Raw genomic sequence first — 20,060 nt, 5'->3', positions numbered from 1 at the left:
ATAGTACATATGAATTATGTTCATTCAATCTTATCAGTCATAGAAGAGAAAACATATGAAAATGTAGAAAGGAAAACATAAACAAGAGAACACATATCCAAATTTCCTAACACAAGAATCTTTGTTGCAAAATGAGGCTTCCTTCATTAACCTTTCATAAATATATAGTGCAGAACAAGTCTTTTGATAAAAAAACCAAACCCTATTCATTCCGAAGACTTTGTCTTTATAAAAGAACTACAAATTGTTCAATATCCAAAAATAATGAATCTAAAACTTCTTCACCTATCTATAGCTTATCTAATCAAATAATCAAGGAGATAAGATCTAACCCCAAGTCGAATTGATGATGTGACTCTCCAACTGATTGGGTTTTTTCCTTAAAAATAGAAAGAATTAATTTTGGCAAATTGCTAAAACATAGTATTTAAATATCTATTAGAAATTCTCAAACCATGATATCTGTGAAAAATATGAGAGGTGTCTTTGTTAACAGGCCAATTCCTGAAAAAAAAACCTCTTTGGGTTTTTCAAAATTCATCCCAGTTTTTCGAAAACTGATTTTCAAAACAGTGGCTAAAACAGGAAAATAGTAAATTGCAAAATCATGAAACATAAGATTCAAATATGCCTTCGAATATATTAAACCATTACACCTTTGTAAAACCCGAGAGAGGTTTTTATAAATGGTTATGTTCTCGACAAATGTCTTGTTGGCTGTGAAGCATGATTATTTAGAGGTCTTTGTTTTAGTCAGATGTATACCGCAGGAAGACTATACACCCCTCCACGTGGGCGGGGGGCATGGGGGGGACGTGTCCGGGGGTCAGCGGTCCCCCGGTGGGGGTTTCGGCGGCAGCGCCCCCGAAGCTAAAAATAGATGTAAAATTGCCTTGTAAAAGTATAGTAATTTCTAGTCAATCTGGGTCATTCATTAAGCGGATGATCTAATGGTAGAATTTACATTTAGTTTATGGTTTTTTTTTTCCTAGAAGGCAACCACTCTCTTTATGAGGGTATTGTATTGAGGTTGTGGAATATGTGTGTATTCTCAGAGCGAGAAAGAGAGAGGTGAGACTGTGAGAGAAAATAGAGGATATTACAGTGGATCTACTATAGGTTGCGTCTCTTCATTTTGGCTGGATAATAGAAAGGAAGGACTAGTTGTTCGATGTGGAAATAGCCCAAACTAGGTGAACCACGTATATTTGTCTCTCCGGTTTTATATGTTTGTGTTTTTATGCATATTATATGTCCTGCATTTCTGTGTCATATATAATTTTTCTAACATGCCTCTTTCATATTTGGATAATTTCATTTCCAACTATTTGGAAATAACACCCGAAGTTATTGCCTTTTTTAGGGAAAAAACAGAGTTTTGTCAAGTGAAAAAAAACTTGTTTTAGCACCATTTCCTTTTGACTATTCATTTTCTATCATTATGTTTGAGATGGTAACCTTGGTGAATAAGATAATAGAATGGATTAACCTTTGATGATTCTTAACTCTGCACAATATAACTTCCATTGTCTAGAAACATTTGAGATTAAACGTGACAGTAAATCAATCAGTCATAAAAATTACTAATTACAACACTAGTTTACCATGATGATTACCTTCCGACTGTGGAAATAATCCATTGTGAAATCATGATACAAGATGGCACCATTTATTTAGACAATGCTTGCTTGATCAAATGCCCACTTCTTTGATGACGTGGAGTTTGTGAGTTCTTTTCATTTGACATTAAAATTTAAATTCTACATTCAACGTTGATGCTTCAACTGTTAGCGTTTAATTGGCTTTTTTTACAAATATGCACTGCTATCTAATTGTCAACGCATTTTTTATTTTCAAAACTCACAATAATGCTAATATTCTATATGCTAGTGCTTTAACACTATGTTTTACAATTGAAACTGTGAGTGCTTTAAATTTTAATTTTTTTTAATTCTGATAACACTTACTATGTCAAGTCTATATACAGGTGCAAAATTTTCATAATAGTCAATGACGTTTCTTGATTGAACCCTTAAGCTACAAATCTTACTTTATGCTTTTCAATTTTACCTTCAACATTCACTTTAGTTTTGTAAATCCATTTAACATATCTAGTATTTTACCATTAGGAAAACCTACAACCTCCCAAGTATTATTTCTTCCTATAGCATTAATTTCTTCATCCATAGATTTTATCCAAACTTCTTCCTTCATAGCTTCATAAAAATTTACTCAATCATATGCAATTAATGCAAAAATTGAAACTTGATCTATTTCATCATTCTGCTCATACAATTTTTTTAAACTTATAATCTTATGACTTTTAATTCTATTCTTTAATGTACCTATTATAGGATTAGATTCATTTCTCACCTCTGATCTTCTTTTTTTTTGTCCACCATAAACTAATGGTTTGCCATGTTCTTGATTTCTCGATGTTCTGAACCATAATAGACTGACTCTTGGTGATTGGCTTGCTGAAGTTCTTGCAACAAGTGTGTATGGAATCGACTACCCACCATGTACTTATTTCTCATGTTCATAACCATATCCATAAGATAATACAGCTTCGTCTGAAACATATTTATCTATGCTTCCATCTCAAGCTTATTCTTCCTTGAACTCAACATCTCTACTGATATTATATTTCCTGGTGATGGGATTATAAAGCCTATATGCTTAAGACTCCCTACTATATCCAATAAAGATATATTTCTAACTCCTTTCATCTAATTTCTTTCTCAATTGTTTAGGTAACGTACATAAGCAACACATCCAAAAATTCTTAAATGAGATATATGAAAACTCTTACCACTCTAGGCTTCTTTGGGATCTTGGTCCTTCACACTCTTAGTCGAACTTTTGTTAAGGATATAAATAGCACAAGCTACTTCTTCTTCCCAATATTATTTTGGTATATGATTTTTCTTCAACATACTTCAAGCCATATTCGTAATAGTTCATTTTTTCCTTTCAACTATTCCAATTTGTTATGGAGTATAACGTGCAGTAAACTACGTCTTGATTCCATGGGACTGACAAATCTCAATGAAATATGTTAGCATATATTCACCACCTCTATCTAATATCAAAATTTTAGTATGATTTCCACTTTCCTTTTCAAAATAGCTTTAAATCTTTTAAATACAGAAAATGCTTAAGATTTTTGTTTCAGAAGATAAACCCATGTTTTTTTACTATAGTCATCAATAATAAATTAAAAGAAAACATTACCAGCCAATGAAGGTCTTTGCATCAGTCTAGAAAAATTTTTGTGAACAATCTCTAGTGGAGATTTCGCCCTATACGAAACTCCAGATACAAATTTATTTGTGTGATGCTTTGCAAGTATACAACTTTCACACGAGTTTGTTGGTTGTTGAATACTGGGTAGCCCTTTCACCATTTGTTTCTTCTAGAGAAAATATAGACCACTAAAAAATAAATGACCATATCTTAAATGCCATAACCACGATTCATCCAAATTTTTAGTTTTATAAACATTCAAGGAGGGAGAGAATTCATTTCTCATTATAAGCAGGAACATCCTATTCTTTGTCATTTCCACTCTTTCTATCAGTTTCTTGCTTGGATATTTATAAAGGATAGTACACACATTATTCTTGAAGAACACCTTCAACACATACCGTATTATCATTACCTAACTTGACTTTAGATTGAATACTGGTGTCTAGAATCACAAACAAATATTTGTTTCCAGTCATGTCATTGTTGTAGTTGCTATGCAAAAACAAAATATAATTCAAACATTCTTGAGTCATGTTACAAGTCAAAAACGCTCACTTATCTTCAAACTCTTTTGATATGTGTGTAGATTGCTTATCAACATGTGTGTACCTCTTCAAACACTTGGTTGTAAAATGGCCATATCTTTTGCAATAATAGCACTAAACTTTAGGTATACATACCTTTGATTTCCTCGATGCAAGGTTCTATTGTTACTAACCCTTAAATTAGAGGGAAATTGTTAGGCCCCTATAATACTATTGTAACCCCTTATTGTTATTAGTACAACTCCCTTATTATATTGTTGTACCCATGTAGTGACGATATTGTTATTATTGTGACCCATAGAAGCACACTCTTGTTATTATTGTGCCCTTACATTATTATTGTTATGTCGACTTTGATTATATTATGACCCCTTAGACTCTTATATATAGAAAGGAGGTCTTGTCATTTGTAGCATCCAAGAATTATTCATTTGTGTAATGTAAAGGAGGTTTCCCCCTCGAAGAGGCTTATTTCTAAGGCGCTCATCTATCTTTTCTATATCTTTGTGGGTTGGTTTCATAACATTTGGTATCAAAGCTTTGGATTCTAGGGTTTCGCTGCTCCAAATAAGTCATTATGGAATTTTCGCTATAACTTTATCTATATAACATTTCAGAAGAGAAAAAAAATCCCATTTGAGGTGAACTTGCACTGAACCTCAGGTCCGAATTTCAGAGCTTATATCGCTATATTTTTGGAGATATGATCTGAGGACGTTAGGGTTTTTGCAAGCTCCATAATTTCAATGAAAACAGGTCATCGTGGGATTTTCGCGATAATGCTTTCTCTACGAAGTTTCAGAAGTGAGAACAAAAACCCATTTAAGAAGAAATTGGTTTGAATCTCGGCTGTGAATTTCAGATCCTATCTCACTATAGTTTTGGAGATATAGTCCAAGTAAGTTAGGGTTTTCTCAGACCCCCGAATTACATTCCAAATAGGTCACCTTGGGAAAATCGTCATAACTGTCTCTTTGAGCATAGATTGAAATTTCGTCAGAAGTTATAGAAATAGGATAGACTGTAGTTTCTTGTGTATATTTTTCAGATCCAAAGGTCAAAACCGTGACACGTGGCACTTCATACAAGTTCGTACTTCTAAAAAGGTATATAATCAGGTCATTTTGGAAGATTGTACATAACTCTTTCTTGGAGAATCCAATTTTGATCAGACTGGTGGCATTGGAAAGAGGACACAGAGGGCTACATCAGGTCATAATTTTAGAAGTGGAAGAGCCAAAATTACAGAGTTGTAGTCGTTTCAAGATGGAGCTCCTAAAATCAAGAGAAGGTGATAAGAGGAAGTTTGATGACAAGGATTCGGTAAATTGGATACTACAGATGGAGAAATATTTTGATCTGCATGAGGTGCAACTGTTACAAAAGGTACATATTGCATCTTCATATTTAGAACCAGATCAATTTTTATGGTATAAAGTGCTTTGTTCTCATAAACCACTTGTTACGTGGTTAATTTTCACAGAGGAAATGATAGCACATTATGAGGATACAAAGAGAAACACCACCTTTAGCCAATTGATAAATCTAAAAAAAAAGTGTTCAATGGGAGAGCACATTGAGGACTTTCAAAAATTGAATATAAGGGTAAACTATATTCCAGAGAAGCAAAGGATTGACGCCTTCATAGGTACTTTAAAGGATAACATTCAACATGAGGTTTGTCTTTGGGAACCTAATTCATTAAAGAAGGCATTCAGGTGGGCAAGAAAAATTGAAAGAGAAATTATGGAAACAAGGAATCCCACCACTCACAAGTATAATTATGGAAGTGTTTATTCTCCTACCCTTCCACATCCTACAAGGTTTACACCACAACAATTGGAAGAAAAAAGAGAAAAAGGGCTTTGTTACAATTGTGATAGAAAATGCACTAAAGGTCATAAGTGTGCTGAGAAGAAATTATTTTGCATAGAGTATGAAGAGGAGGAAGAAAAGGATCAAGAAACATCAAAAGAAGAGGATATACACTAGGACCAAAACCTAGAGAAAGAAGAAATGAATCCAACCATGTATTGTAAAGCATTGGCAAGAATTACCACTCCTCAAACTCTCAAGATAGAAGGAAATATCAAGAAGAAAAAGGTTCAAGAAGTGAAAGATCACATCGAGAAAGAAGAAATGAATCCAACCATATCTTGTAATGCATTGGCCAGAATTACCACTCCTCAAACTATCAAGATAGAAGGACATATCAAGAAGAGAAATGTTGAAGAAGTGAAATATCACATCGAGCATCAAGAAATGAATTTGACCATATCTTGTAAATCATTGGAAGAAATTTCCACTCAAACTATCAATATAGAAGGATATATCAAGAAGAAAAATGTTCAAGCAGTGAAAGATCACATCGAGTATCAACAACAAGTTCTCCAACTTTTAAAGGATAACGCCACTTTGGTGCAGAATCGAATGAAACAACATGTAGATAAACATCGTAGTGAAAAAAGTTTTGATGTAGATGATTGGGTATTTTTATAACTACATATCAAGCAAGCTATTTATGAGAAGGAAATGTTGGCAATACTACATGCACTTAAGAAATGGCGACCTTACCCAATGGGAAGACACTTCAAGGTAAAAATGGATCATGATGGTCTTAAATACTTTTTAGAACAAATATTATCTTTAGAAGAACAGAAAAAATGGGTCACAAATATGTTGGATTATGACTTTGACATCATCTACAGAAAAGGGAAGAAAATTTTTGTTGCAGATGCACTCTCAAGAAAGGATGAGGATGTGGAAGCATTGTTTTGTGCTATTTCTATTATCCAACCAGATTGGATAAACGAAGCAAGGGATGAATGGAAAAAGGACAAAGAAGTGTGGCCACTAATTCAAAAGTTGCAGAATATCCCAATTCAAACAATATTGCTAGAACTTGAAGAGGAAGGAAAATTTATATTGGAACCTGGAGCAGTCACAGAAACAAGAACCCGACAACTACGAAAGCGACCAAATTCAAAGTATCTCATCAAGTGGAAGAACTTACCCATTGAAGATTCCACATGGAAGGACAAGAATTTTATACAAAAGCATCAAGAATTATTCAAGCATTGAGGACAACACTTTTTGAAGGAGAGGGGCATGTTAGGCCCCTATACTACTAGTGTAACCCCTTATAGTTATTAGTACAACCCCCTTATTATATTTTTGTACCCATGTAGTCCTCATATTGTTATTATTGTGACCCATAGAAGCACACTATTATTATTATTGTGCCCTTACATTATTATTGTTATGTCAACTCTGATTATATTATGACCCTTTAGACTCCTATACATAGAAAGGAGGTCTTGTCATTTGTAGCATCTAAGAATTGTTCATTTGTATAATGTAAAAGAGGTTGCCCCTTCGAAGAGGCTTATTTCTAAGGCGTTGATCTATCTTTTCTATCTTTTTGTGAGCTAGTTTCATAACAGAAATTGTTGAGATTTCTCCTCATGTTCACAATTATCTTGTAGACATCTTTGATCAGTTACTATGCCGCATCTTCCTCTATTACTCAACCTTCCTCTGCCTCTTCCTCTATCAAATTGCAGTTTATATTTGAAGGCATTCTCCAACATACTATCATCACACCTTGACATCCTAGATTCATGTCCAATCAACGAAGCAATCAAATCAACAATTTGCACTTCACTTGTGTCTTTGAACTCTTATATGGATACCACAATGCCTTTAAGTTTCTTTGGCAAACTTCGAAGGACTTTATCGATCACTCTCTTGCTTGAGAGGTCTTCTCCATATTGTCTCAACTAAACTAATTAACAATAATCATGACTTCAGTCATAAAACCATCCATGGTTTCACTGAAATCTCTTCTCAAATTCTGCAACTTGACATTCTTCACTTTTGACATGACTTCAGTCATAAAACCATCCACGGTTTCACTGAAATCTCTTCTCAAATTCTGCAAGTTGACATTCTTCACTTTTGACAGACCCTCATAATAAGATTCAAGTGTCCCATGCCTTCTTTGAAGGCACTGCACTTGAAACCTTTGAAAATATTATATCGTCTAAGCCTTGCTTAATAAGGCCAAAAGCATTGTTGTCTTTCTTCTGTTCTCCCTCAACAATGTTCATTCAACATTTGTTAGAGTCATCTCTTGAGCAGGTTTTGGATACCCATCAGTCAGTAACAAATCCCCAAAGATCATGAGAATGCACTATTGTTCTCATTGAATAGATCAGGGATCATAATTTTTCATTTAAAATGAGATCTGATTAGTAAAAAAAATCCCAAAGATCATGAAAATGACTATTGCTCTCATTAAATACACGAGAAATCATAATGTTTCATTTAAAATAAGAACTGATCACTTAGTAATATCGGCTTTTGTTGTCATCTCTCAAATTCAGAACAATACCAATAACAATAAATAAATTTTTATTTATAGAAAGTTTTATTTTTCTGATTCTTTTATCCGTTGAAAAAGAAAGTGTGCATTCCTTCACCTATGTTACTCCTTAACTTCTACAAGGTTTCACTGCAGCGATTTTATAATCCAGTAGCTGCTCACAACTTGCTGCTCATTAGTGCAAGGGCATCTTTATGTCGACGGTTGATTTATGGAATATTTGGCAATGAGATGGCGCGGTCAATTAATCGACCGTGCCTATGTTCCTTTCATTACAGAATAGTTGGCCGATTAAAAACTCAGAACAATATCAATAACAAAAAATAAATTTTTATTTAAAGAATTTTTTATTTTTCTGCTTCTTTTATCCGTTAAAAAAGAAAGTGTCTATTCCTTCACCTATATGAATCCTTAACTTCTACAAGGTTTCAGTGCAGCGATTTTATAATCTAGCAGTTGCTCACAACTCGGTGCTTATTAGTGCAGGGGAATCTTTATATCGATGGTTGATTTATGGAATATTTGACAATGCGATGGTGCAGTCAAATAATTGATCACGCCTATGTCTGTTTAATTATCAAATATTTGGCAAATTAGAAATCAAGATAAGCTTTCAAAATTAGTACAACATTAAAAAACTCCATCAAATTACAATTTATAATTCATATTCAGCGAATCAGAAATTGAGATAAAATCAGGGTTAGTGCAGCATTAAATAGCTCTAACAAGTTACAATTCATAGGCTTCACAGTCCAATTCAAATATGAATATGCGAAGTGGATGCTTCAGCAAAAACAGATAGCCGCATACGTAGCATTCAAGTTGACTTGAATTTAGTTGTCAACACAGTGCATCTCCACGCCACAAATTCATTCTTCAACAAAACCAACAGCAATTTGGTCACATCCACTCTGTCCAACAACTATTTCTCTGATTCACACAACAACAGATCCGCAATTCTTTGAACCTCACTGGTAGATTCCAACACTTTACAAACTCGCTTTGATACCAGTTAAAAGAAATAGAGCACACAAAAACTACAAAACTCAGCTACAATTGCAAGATTATACATGAAAATATGAACCGATAGCGGGATATCTGCCTCTGGCTGAGCATCTCTATTTATATAAAAAAATCCAGAATGCTAGTTTTTGCATGAGGTGCTTCACATTTGAATAAGTTAAAGCGGTGTTTTCCTTTCGCATATGCTCAAGCCAAGTCAACTTGCGGTGAGGCGATGGAGGATTCTGGCTAGACAATGGAAGACAGTGCAGAGTGAAATAGTTATCTCTGTCACCATGAACCCTCACGCTTCGTGGCCTCCTCTTTGTAGTTATTAATTGAAATGTTCTCGGATTGAATGTGTTGGTGGTCTCCCCATCCAGTCTGTTATTAATTTCAAATGTTACATCGCACAACCAAAATTTCTATACATATATTGTTTAAAGATTGTTATAGGTGGAGAGGATGCTTGGGACTAGCATATGAAATAACAAAATTTACCGCGCAGTTCTCATTGCGGAGGCATCACATCGAATAAAAAATAAAAGAGAAGTTTGTTGGTTTGACGATGCCATCCTTCGCCAACCAATTCCTTTACGTTTCCACTTTTTTGTAAAAATTAAACAGTTGTGCATGTATATTTTGTTGGAAATAATAATCCCAACAGCCGTAATAAACACCCTGATAGCAGCCATACTTGTCAGAAGTATTTTTGCACGTTGCATCTTGATTTGAAAATGAATGGACTAAAGTCAGAACAGAAGTACCACGTGAACCATTCCGCACCACAGCAAAGAATTTAAAGCATTTAATGTATTTTAGTTAATAGATATGATCAAGCATTCATCCCACAATTATTGCCTACACTCCACAAACACCTATGTGATTACTATCAACACAATAACAACAACAACGTATTAATTATTTGCTCTGTCATGTATTAATGTAAAATTGTAGGTTGAGAAAAATATGTATGTAAAAGTAGTTTTTCAAGTTAGAGAGAAAGAGAGCCATTACTGTCCACACTCAACAACGTATTAATTATTTTCTCTGTCATGTATTAATGTAAAATTGTATGTTGAGATAAATATGTATGTAAAAGTCATTTTTCAAGTTAGAGAGAAAGAGAGGGAGAGATTGTGAGGAGAAAATCATGGAGGAGATTTTGGTGGGCGTGTGAAAAAAACATTTACTGTGTTTTACTGTGTGTTATTCCATGTGAAGTGAAAATCACTGTAAACCTTGTTTTACTTGGCTAATGAGAGGCAGTGTCATATGAATGTATTTTCATGAATTAGAAATTAATCCTTGTTTTTAAGCCTCTGTATAGCTGCGCGAAAGCTAGCTCCGCGAAATCGAGCTGCGCGAAATCTTCTTCCTGAAAATCACACCTCTGCTTCTACCCGTAATTTTTTTGAACATGGTATGGGAGCGAGTTAAACTCTATTAGTGTAAAAACAAGTGCTTTTACTAGTAGTTAAAATTGTTTTGACGGCAGATTATTTCTAGCAAATTTACTAGTAGGTAGAAAAATAAATTACAATAAGAAATGGGAACATTAAGAACAAGCTTGACTAATCCTTAAATACCTCAGTTTAATGGAAAAAATTATGATTATTGGGCTATTACAATGAAGGCCCTGTTTTCTTATCATAACATTTGGGATTTGGTGGAGAATTGTTTTCAAGAACTAGCAGATGTAGCGGCATACAATGCCTATCTCCATCAGAAAGAGATTTGTTAAGGGACAATAGGAAAAATGATTCAAAATCCCTGTTCTATATTTTCAAAGCAGTTCATGAAAGTATTTTCCTGAGGTTTGTAGTAGCAACGAAGTCCAAGCAAGCATGGGACACCCTTCAGAATGCCTACCAAGGCATGGCAAAAGTCAAGACAGAAAAGCTGCAAATGTTGAGAAGAGACTTTGAAACACTTTGTATGAAAAAGTCTGAAAATTTAGACTTTTTTTTACACATGTAAGTGGGCTAGTTACTCAAATAAGGTCTAATGGTGAGACACTTGAGGAAAGAAGAATAGTTGAGAAAGTTTTGAGAAGTTTGCGAGCAGAGTTTGATGCCATTATTGTGGCCATAGAAGAGACAAATGATCTGTCGCAGTTTTCAGTGGATGAGCTTAACGCATTATTGATTTCTCATGAACATATATTAAATAGAACAACAAGCTCCTCATTGGAGCATGACTTCAAGGCACAAGTATCATTTGTTCAAGGTCAAGGCAGAGGAAAATCATATGCTATATGAAGAGGAAGAAGCCCACACAGATGTGGAAGAAGTAGCCCTTCAGCCTCAAATGGAAAAGGGAGAAATCCAAATCCAAGTCAAATCCCAAGCCAAAATAAAGCACAAGGTGAGAGGTATGATAAATCTCAAGTTCAATGTCATTACTGTAAGAAGTATGGTCATTATGCAAATGAATGTAGAAAGAAGCAATATGACATTAGTAACAAACCAAGTGTAAATTTTAAAAAAGAAAGTGAAAACCATGATAACATGCTTTTAGCTTGTAATGTAGCACAAGAAAAGCAATGTAATAGATAGTATTTAAATTCAGGGTGTAGCAACCACATATCAGGAAACATAGAAATGTTTTCCAATCTAGATGAAAGTGTGAAATCTGAAGTGACATTAGGGATTGATAGCAAAGCCTCTGTCATGGGAAAAGGAAGAGTTAATATCCTAACAAAGAAGGGGGAGAAGAAGTACATCTCATATGTTTACTTTGTACCCGGTTTGAAGCATAACCCCATGAGCATTGGACAAATCATACAAAAGGGCCCTACGATGTCTTTTTCAAAAATGATGTGTGCATAATTTTGGACAGACCTCCAAACAAAAAGATGATTGCAAAGGTTGAAATGACAAACAATAGAATGTTTCCCCTAAAAAAATATCATATTTGTAGAAAGAAGGTGCACAAGCACAACTCTCAATGAACTCACAAGAAAATGGAAGAAAAGATGCAGCTATCATATAATTAAAATTTCAAGCAGAGGTCAAAGATGAAAATTGGTTATGGCATTTGAGATTTGGTCATCTCAACTTTGGAGGTTTGAATTCGTTGCACAAGAAAGGTATGATGAAGGGACTACCACTCATAGAAAAATCAAACAGCCTATGTGAAGGATGTATCTTGGGCAAGCAACATGGAGAGACATTTCCAGCAGGAAAGTCAATAAGGGCAAAGGCACCTTTGGAGATTACCCACTTAGATTTTTGTGGACCAATGCAGACGCCATCAATTGGTGGCAGCCACTATTTATTGACCTTCATAGATGAATACACAAGGAAGACATGGGCTATTTCTTAAAATAGGAATGTGAAGTGTTTGAGCGCTTTTACCAATACAAAGATCTTGTTGAGAGGAAAAGTGGACACTACATCAAAGTCCTCGGGACTGACAGAGGTGGAGAATACATCTCAAATCACTTTCCTCGATTTTGCATGGAGCATGGAATTCATAAGAAATTTACAACAAAGTATACACCTCAGCAAAATGGTGTGGCAGAAAGGAAGAATAGGACCATTATAGAAATGTCAAGGAGCATAATGAAGGCAAAGCATTTGCCAAATGATTATTGGGCTGAAGTTGTCGCTTGTGCAGCATATATTTTGAATAAATGTCCAACCAAAAGCATCTAGAACATAATTCCTAAAGAGGCATGGAGGTGGAAGAAAGCATAGTGTCACCCACATGAGAGTTTTTGGATGTGTGGTGTATGCACATGTCCCAGATGATTTGAGGAAGAAGTTGCAAAACAAGGGGATGAAATGTATATTTGTTGGATACAGTGATAAATCCAAGGCATACAAACTCTACAATCCATTAACCAAGAAGGAAATAATCAGCAGAGATGTGTAGTTTATATAATAGGAAGCATGGGATGGAAGTTTAGAAAAGACAGTCAATGTTAAAGAATGAATACCACATGAGGAGAAAGAGGAATTAATAGCAGCAATTAATTCCTCAACAATGACTCCCTCTACTCCTATTCAAGTGCAACAAAGCAGGTAGCAAGCAACACCATCAACAAATAATAGGACAGTTTTGTGCAGCCAAGCAAGTGATTCTCCAAGCACACTGCAAAGCGCAAAACCATGTGACATGTCAAGACCATCTTCCGCAAGCATAAGAAGACCAAAATTCAGAAATTTAAATGAAATCAATGAGCAAGATGAAGTTGATAGTAGCACTAGTCGAAATTATTTATTTGCCTTGTTTTGTCATGTAGATGACCCAATCCATTTTGAGGATGCAGTCAAAGAAGAAAAATGGTTTGCGGCAATGGAGGAAGAAATAGAAGCAATAAAAAGGAATGACACATGGGAGTTAGTGAACCTTTCGAAAGGAAAACATGTCATTGGAGTGAAGTGTGTCTATAAGACCAAAAGTAACATTCAGGGAAAGATTGAAAGGCACAAATCAAGGCTAGTTGTCAAAAGATACAAGAAGCATCATGGAAGAGATTACGTAGAGACGTTCGCACGAGTTGCAAGGATGGAGACAGTGCACGCAGTTGTGGCGCTTGTCACGTAGCATAAATGGAAAGTGTATCAAATGGACATAAAATCAGCATTCTTGAATGGAGTGCTGAAAGAAGAAGTGTATGTTGTGTAACCACCTGGTTATGAGGTAGAAGGCCAAGAAGACAAACTGTATCGATTGAGGAAAGCTCTTTATGGTTTGACGTAAGCATTGTGCACATGGTATAACAGGATATATGCCTACTTGTTGGATAATGGTTTCGACAAATGTGACAGTGAACCCACTCTCTACATCAAAGAGAGCGAAGGTAAGATTATCATTATCTTCTTATATGTAGATGATTTGGTTTTCACAGGCAGTGATGATTTCCTCATCGCTGATTTCAAACAAGTCATGAAGAGTGAATTTAAAATGACTGACTTGGGATTGTTAAGATATTTTTTGGGCATAGAAGTGAAGCAAGCAGAAAATGGAATTTTTATCTCTCAAGAAAAGTATGTGGCAAACATGTTGGACAGGTTTAAAATGAAAAATAGCAAGTCCGCTTCAACTCCAACTGTCATGGGGTTGAAGTTGTGAAAAGAAGATTGCAGCAGCAATGTCAATCCGACATTATAAAAAACCATGATAAACAACTTGATGTATTTGACTGCCACTAGGATAGATATAATGTATGCAGTGAGTTTGGTGTCAAGGTTCATGGAGACACCTAAGGAGACACATTGGCAAGCAGCGAAAAGTATTCTAAGGTACGTTAATGGGACAAAACAGTATGGAATTTTATACACCGCAACAAGCGATTTCAGGCTGGTTGGTTACACTAATAGTGACTGGGCTGGAAGTGCCAATGACAGAAGGAACACGTCAGGATATGTTTTGCATTTGGGTTCTGGATCCATTTCACAGGCCTCCAAGAAGAAGCCAATAGTGTCACTGTCAACTGCCGAAGCTGAATATGTCACAGCAACAGTAGCAACGTGTCAAGAAGTTTGGATGAGAAGGATGTTGAGGGATCTTCATCATGACCAAGAGGGACTGACAACTATTTTCTGTGACAACACCTTAGCAATTGCATTGTCAAAACATTATTTCTTTCATAAGAGGACCAAGCATATTGATGCTAAATATCATTTTATCAGAGAGTTGATTAACAATGATGAAATTGTGTTTCACGACTGTAGGTCACACGAACAATTTGCTGATATCTTCACAAATCCTTTGGCACATGAAAGTTTTTCTTATCTAAGAAATTGTTTGGAAATTGTCAATCGCAGAAATTGTGATTAAGGTGGAGCGTTGGAAATAATAATCCCAACCACTGTAATAAACACCCTGATAGCAGCCATACTTATCAGAAGTATTCTTGCAATTTGTGTCTCTATTTGAAGATGGGAAGATTGAAACTAGAATGAACTATCGTGCGAACCATTCCGCAACACAGAAAAGAATTTAAGACATTTAATGTATTATGGTAAATAGATATAAGGAAGCATTCATTCCGCGATTATTGCCCACATTCCATAAACACCTACGTGATTATTGTCCACACTCAACAACAACAATGTATTAATTGTTTGCTCTGTCATGTATTAATGTAAAATTGTATGTTGAGATAAATATGTATATAAAAGTCATTTTGCAAATTAGAGAGAAAGAGAGTGAGAGTCTGTGAGGAAAAAATCGTGGAGCAAATTTTGGTGGGCACGTGAAAACAACAGTTACTATGTTTTACTGTGTGTTATTCCGTGTGAAGTATAAAACATTGTAAACCTTGTTTTACATGGTGAATGAGCCGCAATCTCATAGGAAGGTATTTTCATGAATTAGAAATTAATGCTAATTTTTTGTTGGTTCTCTAAGCTTACTCTGTTTTACTCTGAGTTTTTTGTTGTCGTGAGTGAATACTATGTTTTTAAGCCTCCGTATAGTTGCGCAAAATCTACCTGCTAGCTGCGTGAAAGTTAGCTACGAGAAATCGAGCTGTGCGAAATCGCGAAAGTCACTCCTCTATCTCTACGCATAAAAAATTTCAACATATTTTATGTCATGGATTTAGAGTAAGGACTTACCCCACAATGTTAAAACTCTTGCCACTCTCGACACAGAGTTATTGTTGCTCAGTTGCAATTTAACTCCTTTCTATTCGATAGAAAATTCACTTTGATGCCTCTTTTGACTTGTTTATATCTTAGACCTGTGTCACATTTTTTCTCCATTAATATGGAAACTAATCAGAATGCTTAGATACCAATATACATATCTATTGTTATTTCTCAAATCCTTCCTTTATTTTATTGTAAAACGATAAGGTGGCCCTGTACACACGTTTTCAAAAACATGTATATGCTCTTTTTTTATAATTTCGTGCATATTGTTGATTCACCGACCGACCGCGGCCATGTTCATCTATTTGTCGAATATTTAGTCAATCAGCGATTGAGATAAGCTCAGGGTATAATTTCAGCTTCCCCAAACCATCAAGCTATTTTCTATTGAGTGGGTCAAACATATTTTTTAGAGTGCTCATATATTTTAAAGAATACAAATTTTTTAAGTTGGGTATATATCTTGATTATGAATTTACTCATAAATTAAATGGTTAACAAAGCTTAATAAATATAAAAAAATTACTAATTTTTTAAGAAGTGTGTAGAAATTTGATTTCTCTTCAATTTTAAGTGGATATGTGATTGAAATATATATATGTGTGTGTTCAAAAGTAAATAAGGAAATTATTTTTAAATATTTATGTGGTTTATGTTAAAATAAAATAAAGAATTATTGCATTAAAATATTTTTTGTTATTAATATATTTTTAAATACTTGTGAATGTTAATTAATCCATTTTATTTATAATCTATACTCATTTATTATTATTAATAATATTTTTTAAAATTACATATTAATTTTAGATGTAAACTTATATTGGTTGTGCATTTTTTTCTATTATTTTTATTATGGAATACTTAATTTCTTTTATTTTAATAATTTCTTTCTTTATTATTGAAATGTTTTATTATGATGTGTTTCTCTTTACATAAAATTGATATTGAAATAAATTAATTAATATGGGTATGGAGATGATTTATCTAAATTTTGTATTGGAAATTTTTTTAAAAGTATAAAGAATTATACAGCATTCCTCATTCTAACATAGTTAAAAGTGAAAATATAATTTCTATTTTATTTTAAATTAATTTATCTTATTTTAAAATGATTTAAAATTATACTTTACATATTTCTTTCACACTAAGTTATAATATCATAATGGAGCTAGCACAATGAAAATGATATTAGTGATGTTTTCTAATACTTTTCATTGAAACTACCTAATATGTATATCCATATATATTTATTTTTTATTATAGTTGACATTGTTTTGCTTCTTTATAGAGGATTTTATTTTTATTTGAAAAGGGACACATGTCAAGTCCATATTGAGAAAAAATCATTTACATATCTCCATTTGCTTTGCTTCTTGAGAGAGTATTTTATTTTTATTTGAGAAGACACATGAACTCCATGTTGAACACAATAACACTTACACATCTTCCGAAGACTAGTTATTGTTATTAATTATAAAAATAATTAATATATAGGTTAAGATATATACATTTAGAAAAGCATGTGATAAATTCCTAACCATGGAGATTCAACCCAACTTTATCATGGAGATTCTTAATTTGAAAATAGGATTTGTTATAATACCATGCATGTGATAAATTCTTAACCATGGAGATTCAACCCAACTTTATCACGGAGATTCTTAATTTGAAAATAGGATTTGTTATAATACCATGGGCCAATATCACGACTTATCAATACCACATACCAAAAAAACCCATAATTCATTTCATCTAAAACTTGTTCATGAGTGTTTTTTATTTTTATTAATCAACTAATTTAAAATGAAAAAATGGCATAATTACTTTGGAGATAAATCTTAGCCTTTGATTTATGAATATTACTAGGAATATTTTAGAATATGGAGTAGGAGTTAAATCCCTACCATCCAATATGAGTATGGAGTAGAAGTTAAATCCCTACCATCCAGCTAATAAATATTTATAATTAAATTAAAATTCTGCCAGCTCTTTTCCAAAATAGCCAAGCATATACGTGTAAATATTTTTTATGCTTTTTCAAATATGAATAAGAGAATGAATAAAAAAAGACTCATTTCTAAGATCAATCTTTATTGTAGACATTGAAATTAATAATGGCCTTGAGACATTGACAAACCTAATATGATAGTTTAGAAGCATTATATGTGATAACACACACTCACTACTTCATTAGAGATAATTGCATCTTTCAGTGTTAATGCTATAGGAAAATTATTTTATATTTCTTATTATAATGAGAGGATAATTGAATATTATAGGATGGGTTAAAAGAAAATTATTTCACAATTTATAAAACTCAAAACAAAGTTTAATACTGTAAAATTTATTGACCATATAAACAATTTACAACTTTATATTTCAAAGAAACTTACAAGACAACTAGACATGAGCACCTATATGGGTTATGATACCACAAGTGTGGAAAGGTAAGGGAGTCTACGGGATTTCTATGTTATTCTTACTGTGTAACCTACCTTATTATATATAGATTATTAAAGCTATTAGTAGTGGAGAAAACCAATTCCTACAACTAAGCCATCACACCTATACTTTAGCAAAGTGTCTTCCCTACAATCTTGGAACAAGAAGTAGTGTGGGTAACTTCTTGTTAGTATAGAATGCTTAGGAAATTTGAATAACAGAATTGAGAATGGAAGAAAGAGAGGGGTTCAGAATATTTAGAGACAAGAAAGTACAAAAAAAGTGCTATGAACATATACTTTACACTGGTTATGAAAATAAGCTATATTCTTGTTGAAAATTCATGAAACCAAGAAATATTGAAGGAGTTTTGCGACATCAATTGAAGCTTTCTATGTTCACACAAAGCAATAGAAAGGACAATTTTGAGGGATTAAGAATAAGTGAAAGAGGTCCTTTTGTGTTGGTAGAGGAAAGTAATGTGGGCGTATAAGGGATTGAGAATAAGGGAAAGTGGTCCTTTTGTGTTGAGAGAGGAAAGTATTGTGGGTGTATGAAAGTAGTTTTCCTTTTGCAAAAATTTAGAGTGGGAACTATTTGGTTTAAATTCTTATAGGATAAGCCTATAATTGTTGTTCCTACTTCCAAATTATGGTATCATAGCTTGATTAGTAGGCACAGTTCTACATTGAACTAACTATGGTTGGCTGGAAATCACTTAGTCTACTAGGTTTTTCTCATAATTCTTTTCATAGTTAGATAAGTTTATATTTCTACGATTATTAGTTTAGCATATTACACTAGTTATAAATTATGGACATGGTATGGGTAAACAAAAAAAATACTGTCATTTAAGTTAAATATATAAGTTTGTTACAATTTGATAGAAAGAATGCATGCTACATAACTCTATATTTTCTTGTCTATACCCTATATGAAATTAAGGAAATACAATAAATATTCCAATATTCTATTACAATATTATTCTCCTTTTCCATATGATACCTCTTTTAAAACCCAACATTCTTATAGTCTTTGCCAAGCCAAGGCTCTAGCAATTCATTTCCCTATTGACAACTAGTAGTCTAGCATTGACCAATGCAACTTATAATGTTTAGCTCTAAAAAATAAATATTTATTTTTAAATATTATTGAAATAAAAAATTCAAACTTTTGATTGGAACGTTATTTTTAAGGTCTTATTGTAGCCTTTGTTCCATGTGGATAATTGTCTCATATTTTTTTGCAATAATTTTTGGACATAGTTGTAATGTTTATGCCATGATTTTTAAATATGTGTGTAATGGTTTTTTAGTTTTTAGCTTCATAGAAAACCACTCAAAACTAAAATCCTTGAAAACGATTCATACTCATGTAAATAACCTATTTATCAACCCACCATAATTTAAAAAAAAATTGCATAAAAAATGAATTGGAACAAGATGCAATCAAATATACAGAGTTACAACATGTCATTATTATATTTTCTTCAATGCTTTAACATGTAGGCATAAAGGATTAAATGTGCACAGTTAGTAGTGGTTACTACCCACTAAAAATTTATACATGTCCTTATTAGTTAGTAGGATAAAGGCTTTTCATGTTTGAACATAAAAAAAATTCATTTATTTTCTATAATATTTTTTAAGGATATAAAAAATAATGAATTTTTGTTCATTTATCTAAAATAATATGACAAAAAAAAGAAGCTTACCCCAAACAAATAAATTCAACATATATACTACATGGCTCATTGAGTCAGTTACGTCAAACAATCCTGACCCTACAATTTTAAAATATAAACAGTTGCCCAAGCATTTGGATGAAAAT

This window comes from Pinus tabuliformis, chromosome 9 (genome assembly GCF_031772625.1).
Source record: "Pinus tabuliformis cultivar Carrire ecotype Pingquan chromosome 9, CPIR1, whole genome shotgun sequence".
Taxonomy (NCBI): domain Eukaryota; kingdom Viridiplantae; phylum Streptophyta; class Pinopsida; order Pinales; family Pinaceae; genus Pinus; species Pinus tabuliformis.
Note: the sequence above shows the minus strand (reverse complement) of the source record.